This window comes from Sarcophilus harrisii, chromosome 6 (genome assembly GCF_902635505.1).
Source record: "Sarcophilus harrisii chromosome 6, mSarHar1.11, whole genome shotgun sequence".
Classification (NCBI taxonomy): domain Eukaryota; kingdom Metazoa; phylum Chordata; class Mammalia; order Dasyuromorphia; family Dasyuridae; genus Sarcophilus; species Sarcophilus harrisii.
The window spans coordinates 123,717,253-123,735,567 of record NC_045431.1 but is presented as its reverse complement, the minus strand read 5'-3'; the positions used below and the strand labels follow the sequence as shown (position 1 = coordinate 123,735,567).

At 36.1% G+C, this 18,315-nt stretch overlaps 1 protein-coding gene and 1 pseudogene across 1 annotated transcript in view; both read right to left on the bottom strand.

Moving 5' to 3' along the window:
- ARSJ (arylsulfatase family member J) overlaps positions 1 to 18,315 on the bottom strand; it is a 139,339-nt gene that overhangs the window by 96,103 nt on the left and 24,921 nt on the right. The gene's annotated exons all lie outside the window — the stretch shown is intronic.
- On the bottom strand, positions 12,309 to 15,400 carry LOC100925553 (annotated as a pseudogene).

The following is an 18,315-nucleotide window of genomic DNA, read 5'->3' as shown; positions in this document are numbered from 1 at the left end:
GATATGGAAATGTCAAAGTGTGGTCTATACATAATGTATATCCCTGCATTTTAAATAAAATGACCTTGAAGCCATTATGAAAATGATTTCACTAACTCTTTGTTCCAGTCATGTACAGTTCATGTGATATGGCAGAGTGGTCTGCTACTTTTGTGACCTCATCAAGGATAATTTTGAAGTATTTAACTGATGTACAACAAAACAGTCAATAACTATAGCAACCTAGTGTTTGACAAACCCAAAGACCACAGTTTTTGGGATAAGAATGCATTATTTGACTAAAATTCCTGGGAAAATTAGAAATTAGTATGGCAGAATCTAGGCATTGACCCACACTTAACACCATATACCAAAATAAAGTCAAAATGGGTTCATGACCTAGGCATAAAGAATGAGATTATAAATAAATTGGAAGAGCATAGGATAGTTTACCTCTCAGACCTGTGGAAGAAGAAGGAATTTATGACCAAAGAAGAACTAGAAATCACTATTGACTACAAAACAGAAAATTTTGATTATATCAAATTGAAAAGTTTTTGTACAAACAAAACTAATGCAGACAAGATTAGAAGGGAAACAATAAACTGGGAAAACATTTTTACAATCAAAGGTTCTGATAAAGGCCTCATTTCCAAAATATAGAGAGAATTGACTCTAATTTAGAAGAAATCAAGCCATTCTCCAATTGATAAATGGTCAAAGGATATGAACAGACAATTCTCAGATGAAGAAATTGAAACTATTTTTAGCCATATGAAAATATGTTCCAAGTCATTATTAATCAGAGAAATGCAAATTAAGACAACTCTGAGATACCAGTACACACCTGTCAGATTGGCTAGAATGACAGGGAAAGATAATGTGGAATGTTGGAGGGAATGTGGGAAAACAGGGACACTGATACATTGTTGGTGGAATTGTGAACACATCCAGCCATTCTGGAGAGCAATTTGGGACTATGCTCAAAAAGTTATGTGCATACTCTTTGATCCAGCAGTGTTACTACTGGGCTTATATCCCAAAGAGATCATAAAGAAGGGAAAGGGATCTGTACGTGCATGAATGTTTGTGGCAGCCCTCTTTATAGTAGCCAGATACTCGAAACTGAGTGAATGCCCATCAATTGGAGAATGGCTGAATAAATTGTGGTACATGAATATTATGGAATATTATTGTTCGGTAAGAAATGACGTACAGGATGATTTCAGAAAGGCCTGGAGAGACTTACACGAATTGTTGCTGAGTGAAACGAGCAGGGCCAGGAGATCATTATATACTTCAATAACAATACTATATGATGACCAATTCTGATGGACCTGGCCATCCTCAGCAATGAGATGAACCAAATCAGTTCCAATGGAGCAGTAATGAACTGAACCAGCTATGCCCAGCAAAAGAACTCTGGGAGATGACTAAGAATCATTACATTGAATTCCCAATCCCTATATTTTTGCCCACCTGCATTTTGGATTTCCTTCACAGGCTAATTGTACAATATTTCAGAGTCTGATTCTTTTTGTACAGCAAAATAATGGTTTGGTCATGTATACTTATTGTGTATCTAATTTATATTTTAATATATTTAACATCTACTGGTTATCCTGCCATCTAGGGGAGGAGGTGGGGGGAAGGAAGGGAAATATCGGAACAAGAGGTTTGGCAATTGTCAATGCTATAAAGTTACCCATACATATAACCTGTAAATAAAAGGCTATTAAAATAAAATAAATAAATCTGCAAGGTACTCATGATCAGTTTTATAGGCTATGTAAACTTCCCTATGTTTCTGATGAGTATATTAGTGTCACTGTCTGTACCAGTTTCTATACTATTTAACCTTAAAAGACCCTTATGGTGTCAAGGAAAGATTTCTCTTGTCCTAGTTGGCTATATCTTCTTTTAGTCCTGGGGTTGACCATGATTTTTTCAGTCTAGTATTTCTCTCAGAACTTTAGATAACAAGTTTCTGGGGGCTACAGAAATGCATGTAAGACAGATGCAAAATTATATGGGCTTTCCGCAAATGGCAAGAAATTCAGATGAAATTCATCGAATAAGTGATTACATTGGACTAGTAATACTGAATTGGTGAAAAGAAAAAAAAAACTTGCCCCTGAAAGAGTAATTTTTTGCTTTCCCTTACTTTGATGCAATTTCAGGTGTCCAGAGCTCTTGCAAAAGAAATCCATTATCTGGGAAGAAAGGAAATTTCTAGTCTACCTTCTTCCCACTCCCTACATACTCCCTCTATTTCCCAACTCCTGTTCTCTCCACCAGAAAGCCTGGCTTTATTGCCAGCTAGTGAATGGAAAGCCTGCCTTCTGTGTCCAACATAGCAGATGTCAGAAGCGCCAGTCAGACTAATTTTCAAAACTGGCAGTTGGTATGGTTTGATAATAAGAAAACATTTCAGCAGAAGCAGAGAAATGGGACATGGAATCATTTTTGCTGAGAAACATTGTGCAACAACAATGAGACAACTTTTAAGACAATAAAACTGTTTATTTAGCAGATTATGATTGCAAAAATATAAATGTCAAAATAATTCACACCAATCATTGTAAACCTAATCGGTTAACACAAAACTATCTAAGCTTTCTTTATTTCTATAATCACTATTTAAATGTAAAAAATAAATATATAATGATCTCCTGGTCCTGCTCGTTTCACTCAGCATCAGTTCGTGTAAGTCTCTCCAGGCCTTTCTGAAATCATCCTGTACATCATTTCTTACCGAACAATAATATTCCATAATATTCATGTACCACAATTTATTCAGCCATTCTCCAATTGATGGGCATCCACTCAGTTTCGAGTATCTGGCTACTATAAAGAGGGCTGCCACAAACATTCATGCACATACAGATCCCTTTCCCTTCTTTATGATCTCTTTGGGATATAAGCCCAGTAGTAACACTGCTGGATCAAAGGGTATGCACATAACTTTTTGAGCATAGTCCCAAATTGTTCTCCAGAATGGTTGGACGTGTTCACAATTCCACCAGGAATAGGTAGTCTAGTAAGAATGAGTAATACAGTAATATAAGAAGTCATTTGCATACAGGTCAAAGATTGACATATTGGTTTGCCTAGGGCCATGGTATTTAATTTTTACAGTGTGTTTGCATTTGTGCATTACAGAATTCTTTAAAGATCTGCTGAAATCTATTGACCTTTTTTCACAAAAATGATTTTAAAATAATAACATAAAATGCATAGGATTAGAGAGGAAGGGAAAGGAAAGAAAGGAACAAGTATTTAAGTGACTACTATGTTCTAGATATCTCAAAAGTTAGACATGAATGACACAAATATGGCACTGATACCCATACCAGGAAGGGCCAAAACAGAAAAGAAAATTACAGACCAACTCCCTAATGAATATTGATGCAAAAATTTTAAATAAAATTTTAGCAAGGAGATTTATAGCAAGTATTATTGTAATGCAGAGAAGCTGGACACATTCCCAATAAGATCAAGGGTGAAACATTGTGCTCATTATCACCACTATTGTATAAATATAAATATATATATATATATATATATACACACACACACACATATATATATATATATATATATATATATATATATATTACTGACAAAGCTCATTAGCAACAGATAGAAAGAGAAATTTCATTTAAAATTAAAATAAAATTCTTGGGGGTCTGCCTGCCAAGACAAATTCAAGAACTATATGAACACTTGTCATCCAAATAAAGTGAGATCTAAACAATTGGAAAAATATCAGTTGTTCATGGAAAGGTTGAGCTAATATAATAAAAATGAAAATTCTGCCTAAATTTGTCTATTTGTTCAATGCCATACCAATCAAACTGCCAAAACATTATTTCAGATTACTAGAAAAATAATAACAAAATTCATTTGAAAGAGCAAAAAGTCAAGAATATCAAGGAAAGTAATGAACAAGATACAGGGGTGGCTTAGCAGCAGCAAAACTAAAACTATATTATGAAACAGCAGTAATCAAAACCATTTGGTACTGGCTAAGGAATAGAATGGTGGATCAGTGGAATAGATTAGATACACATGACACAATAATCAAGGCCTACAGCAATCTAGTATTTGATAAACCCCCAAACTCCAAATTCTGGAATAATAACTCACTATTTGACAAAAATTGGGAATCAAGCAAAACCAGAAATACATTATACACAATAAAAGAAAAAAAACCTGGAAAATAATGTGTCACAATCCTGGTATACATGTACATCTCATACCCCATACTAAAATAAGGTCAAAATGAATACATGATTTGGGCATAAAGGATGATACCATAAATAAATTAGGAGAACAAGAGATGATTTACCTATCAGATCTTTGGAGAAGGGAGGAATTTATGATCAAAGAAGAACTAGAAAATATTATGAAAGACAAAATGGACAATTTTGATTACATAAATTAAAAAGGTTTTGCATAAACAGCACCAACAGAAACAAGATTAGAATGGAAATACCAAGCTGGGAAAAAATCTTTACAGCCAGTATTTCTGATAAAGGTCTCATTTCTAAAATATATAAAGAACTGTATCAAATTTATAAGAATACACGTCATTCCCCAATTGATGATGAAATTTTCATTTGATGAATTTTCAGATGATGAAATTAAAGTCATTGATAGTTATAGGAAAAATGCTATAAATCACTATTGATTAGAGAAATGTAAATTAAAACAACTCTGAGGTATCACCTCACTCCTCTTAGATTGGCTAAGATGACAAGAAAAGTTAATGATAAATGTTGAAGGGGATGTGGGAACACAGGGACATCATTGCATTATTGGTGGAGTTGTGAAATGATTCAACCATTCTAGAAAACAATCTGAAACTATGTCCAAAGGACTATCAAATTGTGCATACCCTTGACCTAGCATTCCCCAAGACTATTACTGGGTCTCTATTCCAAGGAAATCATAAAGAGAATAAGAACCATATGTGCAAAAATATTTGTAGCAGCTCTTATTGTGATAGCAAAGAATTAGAAAATGAGTGTATTCCCATCACTTGGGGAATGGCTGAACAATTGTGGAACATTTAAGTAATGGAATATTATCGTTCTATAAAAATGATGAACAAACTGATTATAGAAAGGCCTGGAAAGATTTACATAAATTGAGGCTGTGTGAGTCAAATAGAATAAAAAATACATTGTATACAATAACAGCAAGAATGTGCAATGATCAACTGTGAAAGACTTGTTTCTTCTCAGTGGTTCAGTGATTCAAAGCAACCTCAGTAGACTTTGGATAGAAAATGCCATCTGCATCCTGAAAAAGAACTAAGGAGACTGAGTGTAAATCAACACATGCTATATTCACTTCTTTTTTCTATTTTTTTCTCTCTTCCATGTTTTTTCTTTTGCTCTGATTTTTCTCTCTCAACATGTTTCATAAAACAATGCATATTAAAAATAAATGAACTTATTACAATTAAAAAATGAGATTTTTAACATCCAATGAGATTTAAAAAAACTTTAAAAAGTAATAGGGAAGATGGAAGAGGGAAGTTTTGGACTGTGATAGATAAAAATTAAATGTCATTGGTTGAGAGAATCCTTATGATTGCCTGCTTTGGGGAATGTAGAATATGACCCATCTTCCTACTTTTCCTTTGATTGATTCACATTGTCTTGTGAACAATTATAGCTTGCTTCTGTAGTCATGCTATGCCCCTTTCCCTCTGCCCTCTTGAACCTCCAGTTCCAACTTTGGTGATTACTCTCTAGTGAATGGGAAAGTATAGTTAGGGTATATTTAGGGGACAGAGATTGGTCAGCTTGGAAATCATGGAGAAGAGTAATCAACGTCACATCCTCATTTTCTTTGTTAGGTTTTTGATATATCTTTAAACATGCAAAGGTTTACCAAACCTTTGGATTTGTAGTCAAGATCAAACAAGATAATATATATAAAGTACTTAGCACAATGCCTGACACATAGCAAGTACTATATAAATGCTTATTCCCTTCTTTCCCACTGGATCCTGTGTCCAGATCAACTCATGGGAGAAGTATGGGGCTAGCCCCATGCCCTGATTCTTGGACAAGCAGTGAAGAGGCAGGACTCAGGAGGGTAGTGAAACAGGAGTCTGTTTATTCAGAATTACACTATGTTCAGTTACAGATGCCTTAGATTACTACTATATCTGTATTCTAACAATATTCAATACATCATACAGAAAGGTATTCACATAACAGATAATAATGTCTGGCAGATGTCTTCCTTAGACTGGCAGATGCAGTCAATAATCATGCCTTCCTCCAAGGTCCTGATACCAAGAATGCACAAGGCCAGAGATGTTCTCTGACTTCTCAGGAGACATGCCACCTGCAGGGGGGAGGGAGGGATCAGGGTGGAGAGGCCAGCCTAGCAGAGTTCTCCAAGAACAAAAGAGTTTTAAACCTTGCCAGGGATCCCTCTACTGCCTGTGGCCCTCAACAATCCTGCTGTTTCCCTTATATATAATACTGATTCTCTCTCTTATTTGATTCTCTAGTACTTTTATGATAATAGAGTTAGGGACTGTAGAACTAGCTAGACTAGCTCTCTACTCCAACCCTCTAATTTAATAGATGCCAAAATTAAGGCTTAAAGTTAAACTTGTCCAAGTTAATATTAGTCATAAGCCTGTAATGGGCTGAGGTTTGAGCTGATGCACTGAGGTCCTAAGTACATGAGGCTAGATAGTAATTGGGCTATACTCTATTAATATACATGATTGGATAAAGAATGGTCCCTGCCCACTCTCTGTGCAAGTCCTGATGTGTTGTATAGGAAATGACGATTTTGGTGGATGGAGGCAGAGGGAGAGACAGGAAGAGAAGCTGGGAGAGATTGGGCTGGGTTCGAGACTCCGAGCTGCTGGTTGTGTGGCTGCTGGTCGAGCTAGCTTCTTGACTCAGCTGCACACATTGCTATCGCCGATTCTCTTCCACCTCCGATCCTTCTTCACTGAGAATAAAGACTGACGATTTTCCCCTAACCTGAATTCCTGTCTCGTGCTGATCTTAAAATACACGATCTTCACATAAGCCCACTCATTTTTCAGTTGTATCTGACTCTAAGCTAACTATAAAAGTATATTTGACAAGGCAATCAGGGATATGATTCAATAATCCAACAGAGAAGTGAACATTTTTATAGACATGGGACAGCTCGTTCTCTGAGACATCGGAAATTTGCTGAATGGGGGTGGAATGCAGCATATGCTGTCCAATAGGATTTCCATGTTGGTTAGTTTTGCTAAATTGTTTTTCTTTTCAAAGGGGATTGAGGGTAGGGTTCTGGAGATGGGGAAAGGGGAGAGAAGAGAATGAATATAATCAAAAATAATAAGACTGGAAATTAAATTTTGAAAAAGAAAAACAAAGATACTAGACTTCTTTTAAAAAGTGGAGGATGGGGGTAAGAATATGAATAAAAGAAAAGTAGCATTTTATCTTTGTATGTATTGTTTTAAAAAATATTATTTTATTTTTTTCTCAGTTACATCTCTCTAGCATTCTATTTTACAAAATTTTGAATTTCAGATTTTTTCTCCCTTCCTCACTCTCTGTTGTATCTCCTTTTTCATTTGGCCCATTCTACTTTTTAAGCAGTTGTTTTTCCAAGCTATTGACTCTTTTTTCATAATTTTCTTGCACCAATCTCATTTTTTAACCCCAATTTTTCTTCTACCTCTCAAATGATTTTTAAGCTCTTTTTTGAGCTCTTTCATGAATTCTTTTTGGACTTGAGGCCACTTCTGTTTTTCTTTGAGGCTTTTACTGTAAGTGTTTTTGATATTACTATCCTCCTATGAGTTTCTGTTTTGATCTTCCCTGTTACCATAATAACTTTCTATGGTCAGATTCTTTTTCTGGCCTTTTTCCTTTCTTTTAAATTTGAGCTCTACTCCTGACATGGAAAAGACACTGTCTCAGGCTTTTTGAGCCAGGGATACAGGCCGTGGCTGGTTATCTGGCAATATACCAATGTTGTCTTGGGGTTCATGGGGGATCCCCATATCTGATACTGCACTAAAGGCATGGGGTTGTAGGTAGCTGCACTGCTAAAGGCCATAAGGTTCTGGTAGCTTTCCTGCTGCTGAACCAGGATCCTAATTCTGGTGTCTGGTATGTGCTGAAGACATTGAATATTTCTGTTTCCCTGGGGCTACACCGAAACAGTGAGATCCAGCTGTTGGAGGCTGCCTATTTCCCAGTGGCTACATGTAATGGGCTGAGGATTGAGTTGATGCACTGAGGTCCCAAGTACATGAGGCTAAATAGTAATTGGACTATACTCTATTAACATACATGATTGGATAAAGAATGGTCCCTGCCCACTCTCTGTGCAAGTCCTGATGTGTTGTAAAGGAAATGACGATTTTGGTGGGTGGAGGCAGAGAGAGGAACAGGAAGAGAAGCTGGGAGAGATGGGGCCTGGGTCCATTCGCCTGGCTGCTGGTTGTATGGCTGCGGGTCTAAGCTAGCTTCTTGACTCAGCTGCACACATTGCTATCGCCGATTCTCTTCCACCTCTGATCCTTCTTCACTGAGAATAAAGACTGACGATTTTCCCCTAACCTGAACTCCGGACTCCTGCTGATTTTAAAATACGCGATCTTCACAGCTGGACTGAAGCATGAGGTTGTTGTCAGAGTTGGAGTCTGCCCATTCCCCTGGCTATACTAAGACATAGACAGGGAAGGGTTCTGGTGTTGGTGTTGGTCTGCTCCACTGCACTGAGGCTCACAATCTCCCAATGGTTTTCTCAGGTGGGACTTGCTGCTGGCTTACTAGAATGCTTCCTGTCTTGGACTTCCCTATTACTTGAGTGAGACAGATTTTTCCTTTGGTCTTCCAAATTTCTTGGGTTCAAAGATTGTTTTATTCCATCTTTTACTGGTCCTGCTATTCCAGGATTTATTTTATGTGCTATTTTAGCACAATGAAAGTGAATGTGGGAGAGTTACAGTGATTTACTATTTATTCCACCATCTTGATTTTCAGAAGTACCATTTTTAATGATTCCCCCCACTTCCTATCCCCATATTTTTTCAATGCACTTGGATATTTTTTGTTTGTTTGTTTCTTGTGAGGAGTTTCTTTTACTCATACATACATGTACCATCTAGTCTTAGGATCTTGCCTGAAGTCACTAAGAATGACCAGGGTAACATAGCCAACCTATATCACAAGATGGATTTATTCCTAGATCTTTCTGACATAGAAGCCAATTCTATCCCATATGTCCGTACAGCTTTTCCTTTGTATAACTTACCTTTTCTCTATTTTGTAAAGTGGAACAGAGGCAAGTGTAGTGTGGTGGATAGAGTGCTAAGTTGGGAGTTTGGAAGACCTGAATTCAAAGCTGACCATGGATACTTATTAGCTATGCAACCCTGAGCAAGTCATTTAACTGCTGTCTGTCTGTTTCTTCATTGGTAAAATGGGAATAATAATAGGACCTACTTCTCAGGATATTGACAGGATCAAATGAGATAGTACATGTAAATTTCTTAGCACAGTTCAAAAATTCATCATTCAGCCTCCAACAGGTTATCATTTGATATTCATTTTTACAAAATAAAATAATTTGAAATCTACATGACATATTTCTTCACTTTGTAATATGCTTTTAATTAATTTGACATTATTTTCAGACTATTCTACAAAATATAGTAAACTTTATTATTTATAAAAATGGAGACAGAAATGGATCTGAGGTGAAGATAATGAACAATCATTAGTAATTAACTAGATAATGTTTATGTGATTTATTTACTCTTTCCTAATTATTTTTATCTAAAGTTAATATTGAATTTAATTTGTTTTTCAAAAGCATACACTAACTATATGCAACATAATATAACAGTAAGAAGATTTGAATTTTAGTCCTAGACTCACCACTTATTACCTTTTATGAAAGTCTTTTCATTCCTTTGAGCCTCAGTTTCCTTGCCAGAAATTATAATAATAGCTAGTATTTATATATATATATAGCTTTAAGATTTGCAGATCACTTTACATATATGGTCACATTTTATTTTTCAACAACCCTGGGAAGTAGGTGCTGCTATGTCATCCCCATTTTATAAATAAGGAAATAGAGACTTATACAAAATCAAAGCTGAGTCAAAATTTGAATTTCTGGACTCCACATCAAGGGTACTCTGCATTTATACCATGCAGGATTTTCTATTCATGAAGGGGCCAGACTAAAGAAATTTCATGCCCTCTTTGAACTCCAGATTATGATATTAAGAAAAAGTGCCTTCTGAAGTAAGTTGAACAAAAAAGAAAAGAAAAAGAAATGGCCTTGGCTTAAATCCATATTATATATAATTTACACAGAATATAAACAAGGTACAGAAAATGGAGAATTTACCAATTATGAGCTATAAAACCCCCAAAACTAATGAAAATCTTGAAATTCATTAGTAATGAATTTACTAAATAATCAATAATAAAGCAAGGGCAAAAAAACAGTAGGGATTTTCATTGCTGAGATTTTATGCTATCCACCAACCTGAGCATTTATTCATTTAAGTAATCAACGAATACCTTGTTTCAGGAGAATCCAAATGGCCCAGTTGAAAGCCAGACGTTTTGGTGTTTCCCCCCCCCAAAAGTTGATGAAAGATTTTCAATATTCTAATGATAATTCCAAGGATTAATTCTTACATGGGGATCATATAAAATTTTAGGTGACATCATAAATGGCTCAACATGTTAAAATTGTAAAGGAAGAAAAAGTATGACATAAAAATTCCGGAGCGGTATATAATATGAATTATCTTACACTAGCATTATGATATACTCATGTATATTAGGTCAGTTTCATCTGCTCTTAAGTCACTACAATCATTTCAGGAAAACAGGCATATGTAAACTTCTATATGAAAAGAAACTTTAAAAAAATCTTTTACTTTTTTTTGTTTAGAAATATTGATTAGCTGATGCTTTCCTGTGTAATGTCTGTCACTTTGTGAAGTAGTGAAAACCCATTGTGGGTGGAAGCCTGGCTCCTAATCTCATCCTACTGTCCTTCATGAATTCTGCATTCTAGCCACACCAAACATCCCTGAAGATTTTCTTCCTCTAAGCATTTATCTTTATTTATTGTCTAACCTTTATCTTATACCTGGAATATCCAGCACCTTCATCATAATTATTATCATTCTATTCACCATTCGAGGGTAAGTTTAAATTCTGCCCTCTTCAAAACTCCAAGTTGAAAATGTTTTCTTTCCCATCTAAATCTTTTACTTTTTTTTTGTGCACTTATAATCCTCCAATTTGCATTATAATGAATTTATAAGTGTATATACATCTTCCCTGTCTCACTTCTTAGTCCACTGTTCTCTTTGAAAACAAATATTGAATCTCAGTTATATTATTGTATATGATTTTATATAATTTATATTTTATATGAATTATATTGTATAATTTATATGAATCTCATCTATATCTATAGCCCATAGTAGTAGATGCTAAATAAATGCTTATTGACTATTACTTTAATACATATACTATATTTGGGGGAACTGAGGTGGTAAGGGAAGATAGAACCATTATTAACATAGGAAAAGGAAACTTTCAGGGAGAAAAATCTCAGTAATCAATTCAGATCAGTGGCCATTCTATAGTCTATGGTCTCTGGGACACAGTGGCTAAGTGACTTGTTCCAGCTCACATGGTTAAAACGTGCCTGAAGCAGGACTTGATTTCAGGCCATAAGCAAGAAATAGACCAAATTATTTAAGAGCAGAGAGAGAGATGGCACCACAGTGCATAGAATGCTCTCTGAGTTCAAATTTGGCTTCAGACACTTACTAGTTGTCACCCTGGACAAGTCAATTAACTTAGTTTAACTTAGTTTCCTTATCTACAAAATGAGCCAAAAAAGGAAATGGGAAATCATTCAAGCATCTTTGCTAAGAATAAAACTGAAATAACTGAACAACAACAACAACAAATTTTAGTCTAACAACTTACTTATTTTATAAATGAAGAAACTAGGAGCCCAGAAACTAAGCCACTTACTCAGTCATAATTAATTAGTGTCTGAGGTGGTATTAGAACACATGCCTTTTTAATGATAATCACAACAATAGCTGGCATTTATGTAGTGCTCATTGTATGTATTAGACATTGTGCTAAGCACTTATTTTACAAATATTTTATTTGATCCTGACAACAACCTCTCAAGGTAGATGTTATTATTATCCCCATTTTTACAGTCAAGGAAAATAATAATAGCAGATACTTATCCAAGGAACACAATTAATAAGTATCTGAGATCACATTTGAACTCAGGTCTTCCTGCCTCCAATCCCTGCACTCTATACACTATAAGCTCCTACTAGGTCCTCTGATATAGTGAATATTCTTTCTATCATAGCATTTGGCCTTTACCTTAAGCAGAAGCTATCTCTACCCATGATACCACACTACCATAATGGGTCTCTTAAGCTCTTTGAAGGGAGAAACTATGTTCAAGAAATCATTATATTCCCATTTCCAAGGCAGTACAGTGCCTTGCATGTTGCAGGAGCTTAATACAGTTTTGCTGTATGAATGAGAAAAGAAAACAGACTTGTAAGCTTCCAAATTTACCTCCCTTTCAACAAGATCTCAAATGTTCAAAAACAAGAAGTCAGTAACACTGTGGAAAATTATTCTTAAGCTCAATAAAACTGAGTTTTAAGTTCAGCCATCAAATCAATCCTTCTGCCTACTAGAGGCAAACAGCTGTGAGCTGGCAAGTTCCTCTAACAATGAGTCATGGGAGTAAGAAAGTCAATGGTTGATAAACTGGCTGGAAGAAACAATGCTCATGCATAGGAAACAGAAGAGAAGACAGAGACATTAAACTTTCATGAATAGTCATAGTTTTGTGACAAAAACAGTCACCTGAACAGAGTTTCCTGAGAAAGTAAAGGAAACCTGAGAAAAGAGACAATTAATAAGGTAATTGTAGATGCTTGAAAATTCTAAAAGAATCAATATCCTTTGTATAAAGGAAGGAAAACTTAATTTGAATTAGTAGGCAATTGGCCAAGATGGGTTAATGTCTGATCTTTTAAAAAGCCTAAGGGGAAAAAAGGGTTTGGTTTAGCACATTCAAATCCATAGATGTTGGGCTACATGTTCAATACTAAGGGGGAATTAAGGGGGAAACACTGCATCTCAATGAAGTTGTCCTTAATGTCTCCATAGCTGTTAACATTTTGGCACTGAACCCAATAGCAGGGGCTAGTAAGGCTCTGATCTCCACAAGTGTCTTCATAAACTGTTTTTCGTGAGTTCCTTTTTTTAGGGAAACATAAAGATGACTATCATATGGAAGGGTTTAAAAGATGATTGGTTTCTTAAAATAAAAACAATTATCCAACTTGCCCCTATTGTTGTTAACAGAGGATTTCTTTTGAGCTTTAGGAAATTTACCTCAGCATAGAATGCATTGAATTTTTCTTCATTTTGGAACTGATTTTATTGCTGTTGAATTTTATAGATGTGACAAGTCATTCTACTGAGTGGCAGCTTATTGTCGTTTTATGTCAATAGTATTTTATTTTTCCAATTACATGTAAAGATAGTTTTCAGCATTTATTTTTCCCCCAATGGGTTACTGAATATTTTTATTATGCACATAAAAGCCATTAAGGATCTGGCCTGGGCTTAATGGGGCTGACTCCACATATATGGCTCATATCCATGAGGGTAAGAACAGGTCATTCTAACCCAGTCAGAAGACAATAAAGTCTTCTGACAAAGCATCAGATGCAGATGATCAGGTGCAGTCTTTAATAAGACAGTTCTAATAAAGCAATGATGATATCACAGAAAGGTGAAGGAGAGAGGGAAGTTAAACAGCAGAGGCCCTTGCCCCTAGAACAAAACTAGTCTAGTACTTGGCATAGCTTATTCTTAGGATAGGAGCATACTTCTATAGAGGTGACCAGTGCCTGCTAGCTCTTAGCTTGGAGGCTTCCCTGCCAAGGAGTTTACTTGGCCTGAGGTTTTCTGAAGTTCCATCCAGCAAATTGAGCCATACTGCCCAGCTCTTCCTCAGTTCTAAGAAGCTGATTATACTTGGCCAGATGCTCAGATTGGCAGGGGGCACCAATCTTGATCTGTCCAGTACAGGTTTGCAATGAAGGTATTTTCAGTCTCCCTGGAACAATGGGGAACCATTACTCCAACCCATTGGATTAGGTTAGTTTGCATGTGTGGAGAGTCACAGAGCCAATCTGGTTCACTTTGAGTAGGAGGCAGTTGCAGGCTTTCTCATTCGCAGCCTTTTCAATGCACTTGCGATTGGTCACTATGAGATCACCCCCTACCACCTAGATACCTGCAGTGGCAATGTAATCCTTCTAAGCTTCACAGTCATCCTGGTCAAATGGATCTTTAATAGAAATCACTAGATAGTCCTTCATGAAAGTCTTGTAGAGGTCTGCAATCTCAGAAGGAGAGATGTAACTGCTAAGATCATCAGCAGACTTAAAGTCCAAGTTATATTTCCCAGATCAAAAGAACTCTGAGGCAGCAACACCCATGCCAATTACAACCTTATCACTATAGCCTGTTTTACCAAGAGCATTCTTTAGCAGCTCCAGAGTTTTTTTACTTTCTAGAATGTTAGGAGCAAAGCTACCCTCATTCTCTATGTTAGTAGCACCCTGTCCATATTTCTGCTTAATCACATGCTTCAGGTTGTAGTAGACCTTAGTTTCAATGCACAAGTCCTCCTTGAAGGTTGCTTCTCCAACGAAGAGAATAATGAACTCCTGCATGCCCAGCTTATTACCAGCATGGGAGCGTGCTGGAACTGGCAGGATGACTTCATTATTGATTTCAAGGTCAGTAATATGGCAGTAAAAAGAGACACCTTTCTCAGCAGCTCCAGCCTTACAAACAGCCAGAGACATTCCCAATATAGCATTTGTACCAAATTTAGATTTATTGTCAGTGCCATTGACCTCTATCATCAACTTATCAATTTTCTTCTGCTCTACAACATTCAATTTCTTGCTAATCAGGATCAAGGCAATATATTTATTGATGTACTTAACTATTTTTGAGACATCTTTCCCCAAATAGTGGGTCATCATTATCTTCAAGCTCTAGGGCTTCATGGATGCCAGTAGAAGGACCACTGGGCACAGCAGCTCAGAAAAGATCTTTTGCAGTGACGAGATCAACTTCAACAGTGGGGTTTCCATGAGGGAGAAGGATCTCTCTGATGTGGATCTTGAGAACAGGCATGTGAAGTTTTGGATGGGGCTTCTTTCTCTGGATGCAGAGAACAGAGGCCAAGGGCTCTAGCTATGCCAAGAGGGAGACTTAAATGTCAACATTCATTTTCCCTCTCTCCCCCCTCCTCAAAACAACAAACAATCTGATATATATTATACACGTACAATCACTTGTAACATATTTCCATATTAGTAATGTTAGGAAAGAAAAATCAGCACAAAAGGGAGAGGGAAAAAAATGAAATATGTGTTGACCTGTATTTAGTCACCATAGTTCCCTCTCTGGATGTAGATGGCACTTTCTACTCTAAGTCTATTGGAATTGTCTTAGATCATTGTATTACTGAGAAGAGTTGAGTTTATCATAGTTGATCATCACACAATCTTGTTGTTACTGTGTACAATCTTCTTCTAGTTCTGCTCACTTCACTAAGCATCAGTTAATTCCCAGGCTTTTCTGGAATAAGTCTGTTTATTACTTCTTACAGAAGAATAATATTTCTTTACATTCATATACCATAGTTTATTCAGCCATTCCACAACTGATGGGCATCCACTCAATTTCTACTTGCTTGCCACCACAAAAAGAGGGCAACATTGTCTTAAAGAATTGTTTATTGGAGACTGAATGTAAATCAGCATGCTCTGTTCACTTTTTCCTTTTCTTTTTATTCCTCTTGTAGTTTTGCCCTATTATTCTGATTTTTCTCTTCCAACATGATTGACAAAGAAATGTGTATTTAAAAATTAATGTAGGATGACAGAGAGGGGACACGTCTTTATCTGAGCTCTCCCTGATATCTCTTAAATCAACACCAAAACAAGCCTCTAAAGTGGATTTGGAGTTACAGAACTCACAAATATTTAGAGTGTAATAACTTTCTAACTTTCTAGAGTTTAAGAAGATATTTTGGAAGAACTTCAAGAAAGGTTTTGAAATTGAAACTTCTGTTTCAATTGGACACAGAGGGAGGAGCTAAGCACAGGCACAGCGCAGAGACCCAGAGCAATGTGGGCTATGTGCCAGGGAATATAACAAGAGGAATTTGCAACAGTGTTGGCTACTCTATGCTGGTTGCAAGCCAGTAGATCAACAAAAATACAAAAGGCAAATGGTGAGCCCATGAATCCCAGAATAATGTGGGACCTAGCTATGCCCACCCAGCACTAGAAGTTAGTCAGCACCAACTCTGAACAGCTGCTGTTGCCTGTAGAAGAAGCTTGGACAATCTCCCCTTTGCCCTAAAAGAAGACCTCAACCTTTATTTAAAAAATGAGCAAAAAAGCAAAAAACCTCTGACCATAGGATAGTCTTTATGGAGAAAGAGAAGAACAGATTTCAAATCCTGAGGACACTAAAGGCAGATCATATCCAGATAAAGCCCTAAAGGGTGTTATGGGCCAGAACTCTGAACTTGAAACAAAGGATTCTTACAAGGTACTAAGTCAGTGCAATTGATAGAGACAATAGTTATCTAATTTAGCATGCTTCTTTGATTTAATCCTACAAGGAGTTGTTATGGGCCAGAACTTGAAACAAAGTACTAAATAGAATTGAGGAGACAATGGTTAAATCTAGTTTAGCACTGATTTAATCCTACAACAAATAATGATTTCCTAGTGATATAATGTTTAGTTTGTACTCAGTGTACAGCATATAAGCTAAAAGCTCTTAGGGCCAGAAAAGACAAGTGAACTAGAAGCTCTCAAAGGCTGAAACAGAATCATTCCATCGTCCACCTTTGTGGTGACTGGAGGCTAAAGAACAAACCTTTGGATTTGGAGAGATTCAGAGGACAGAGAAGGAGGCAGGAACTCAAGCTCTCGGAACCAAGGAGAGAGATAGACCTCTAAGAAAGCTAACTGGGCCCCAGGAAAAGAGATACGACTTTGAAGGAGACAATCAAGGATCTGGACAAGCTGCACTTGTGGTGATTATTGAACTGAAACGAAGGCTGCCTCCAGAGACCCCAAGAAAACTTCAGCAGAGAACATTACATTTTAGAGAGAATATTACAAAAGGGTGATATGAATTGGTCCCAATCTCACAAGGTTTTCTTGGAAGAATTCAAAAAGGATCTTCAAAGAGAGTTAGAAGAAAAATAGGGAAATGAAATGAAATGAGAAGTTTACAAGAGGGTTTGGAAAGGGAAACATGGAAATTATCTGAGAAAACCTCCTGAAAAAATAAATTGAGTAAAATGAGAAAAGCAAATAACTCCATACAAAATAGACTTGACACAATGGAAAAAGCATATAACTCCTTACAAAATACATTTGACAAAATGGAAAAAGAAAGGAACTCATTGAAAAACAGAATTTGTGAAATGGAAAAAAATTCATTTAGCAAAACAACTCATTTAAAAATTCAATTGGCCAAATACAAAAGGAGCTAAAAAAGGTAACTGAAGAAAATAATTCACCAAAGTTAGGATTGAAGAAATGGAAATGAATGACTCAATGAGACATCAAGAATCAGTCAAACAAAACCAAAAAAAAAAAAAAAAAAAAAAAAAAAGGAAAAGAAAAAAAATAGAAGAAAATGTAAAATACTTCACTGGAAAAAAAAAAAACAGACCTAGAAAATAGATCTAGGAGAGACAAATCTAAGGATCATTGGACTTCCTGAAAAACAAGACGAAAAAAGAGACTAAACATAATCCTTCAAGAAATCATCAAGAAAAAACTGCCCTGGTTTCTTAGATCCAAAGGGTAAAATAACTTTTGAAAGAATTCACCAATCACTCCACAAAGAGACCCCAAAATGAAAACTCCAAGGAATATCATAGTTCAATTTCAAAATTATTGGATCAAGAAAAAAATATTGCAAGCAGCTAGAAAGAAATAATTCAAATATCGAGGCGCCACAATCGGGATTAGCCAGGACCTACCAGCTTCCACTTTAAAGCATTGAAGGACCCAGAATCTGATGTTTTGAAAGGCAAAAGAACCTGTTTTGCAGAATCAACTATCCAGCAGTTATATGCTGGCTATATACAATGTTCTCCTGTATGAAGAAGAGCATTATCTTTTTTTTTTATTATTATAGA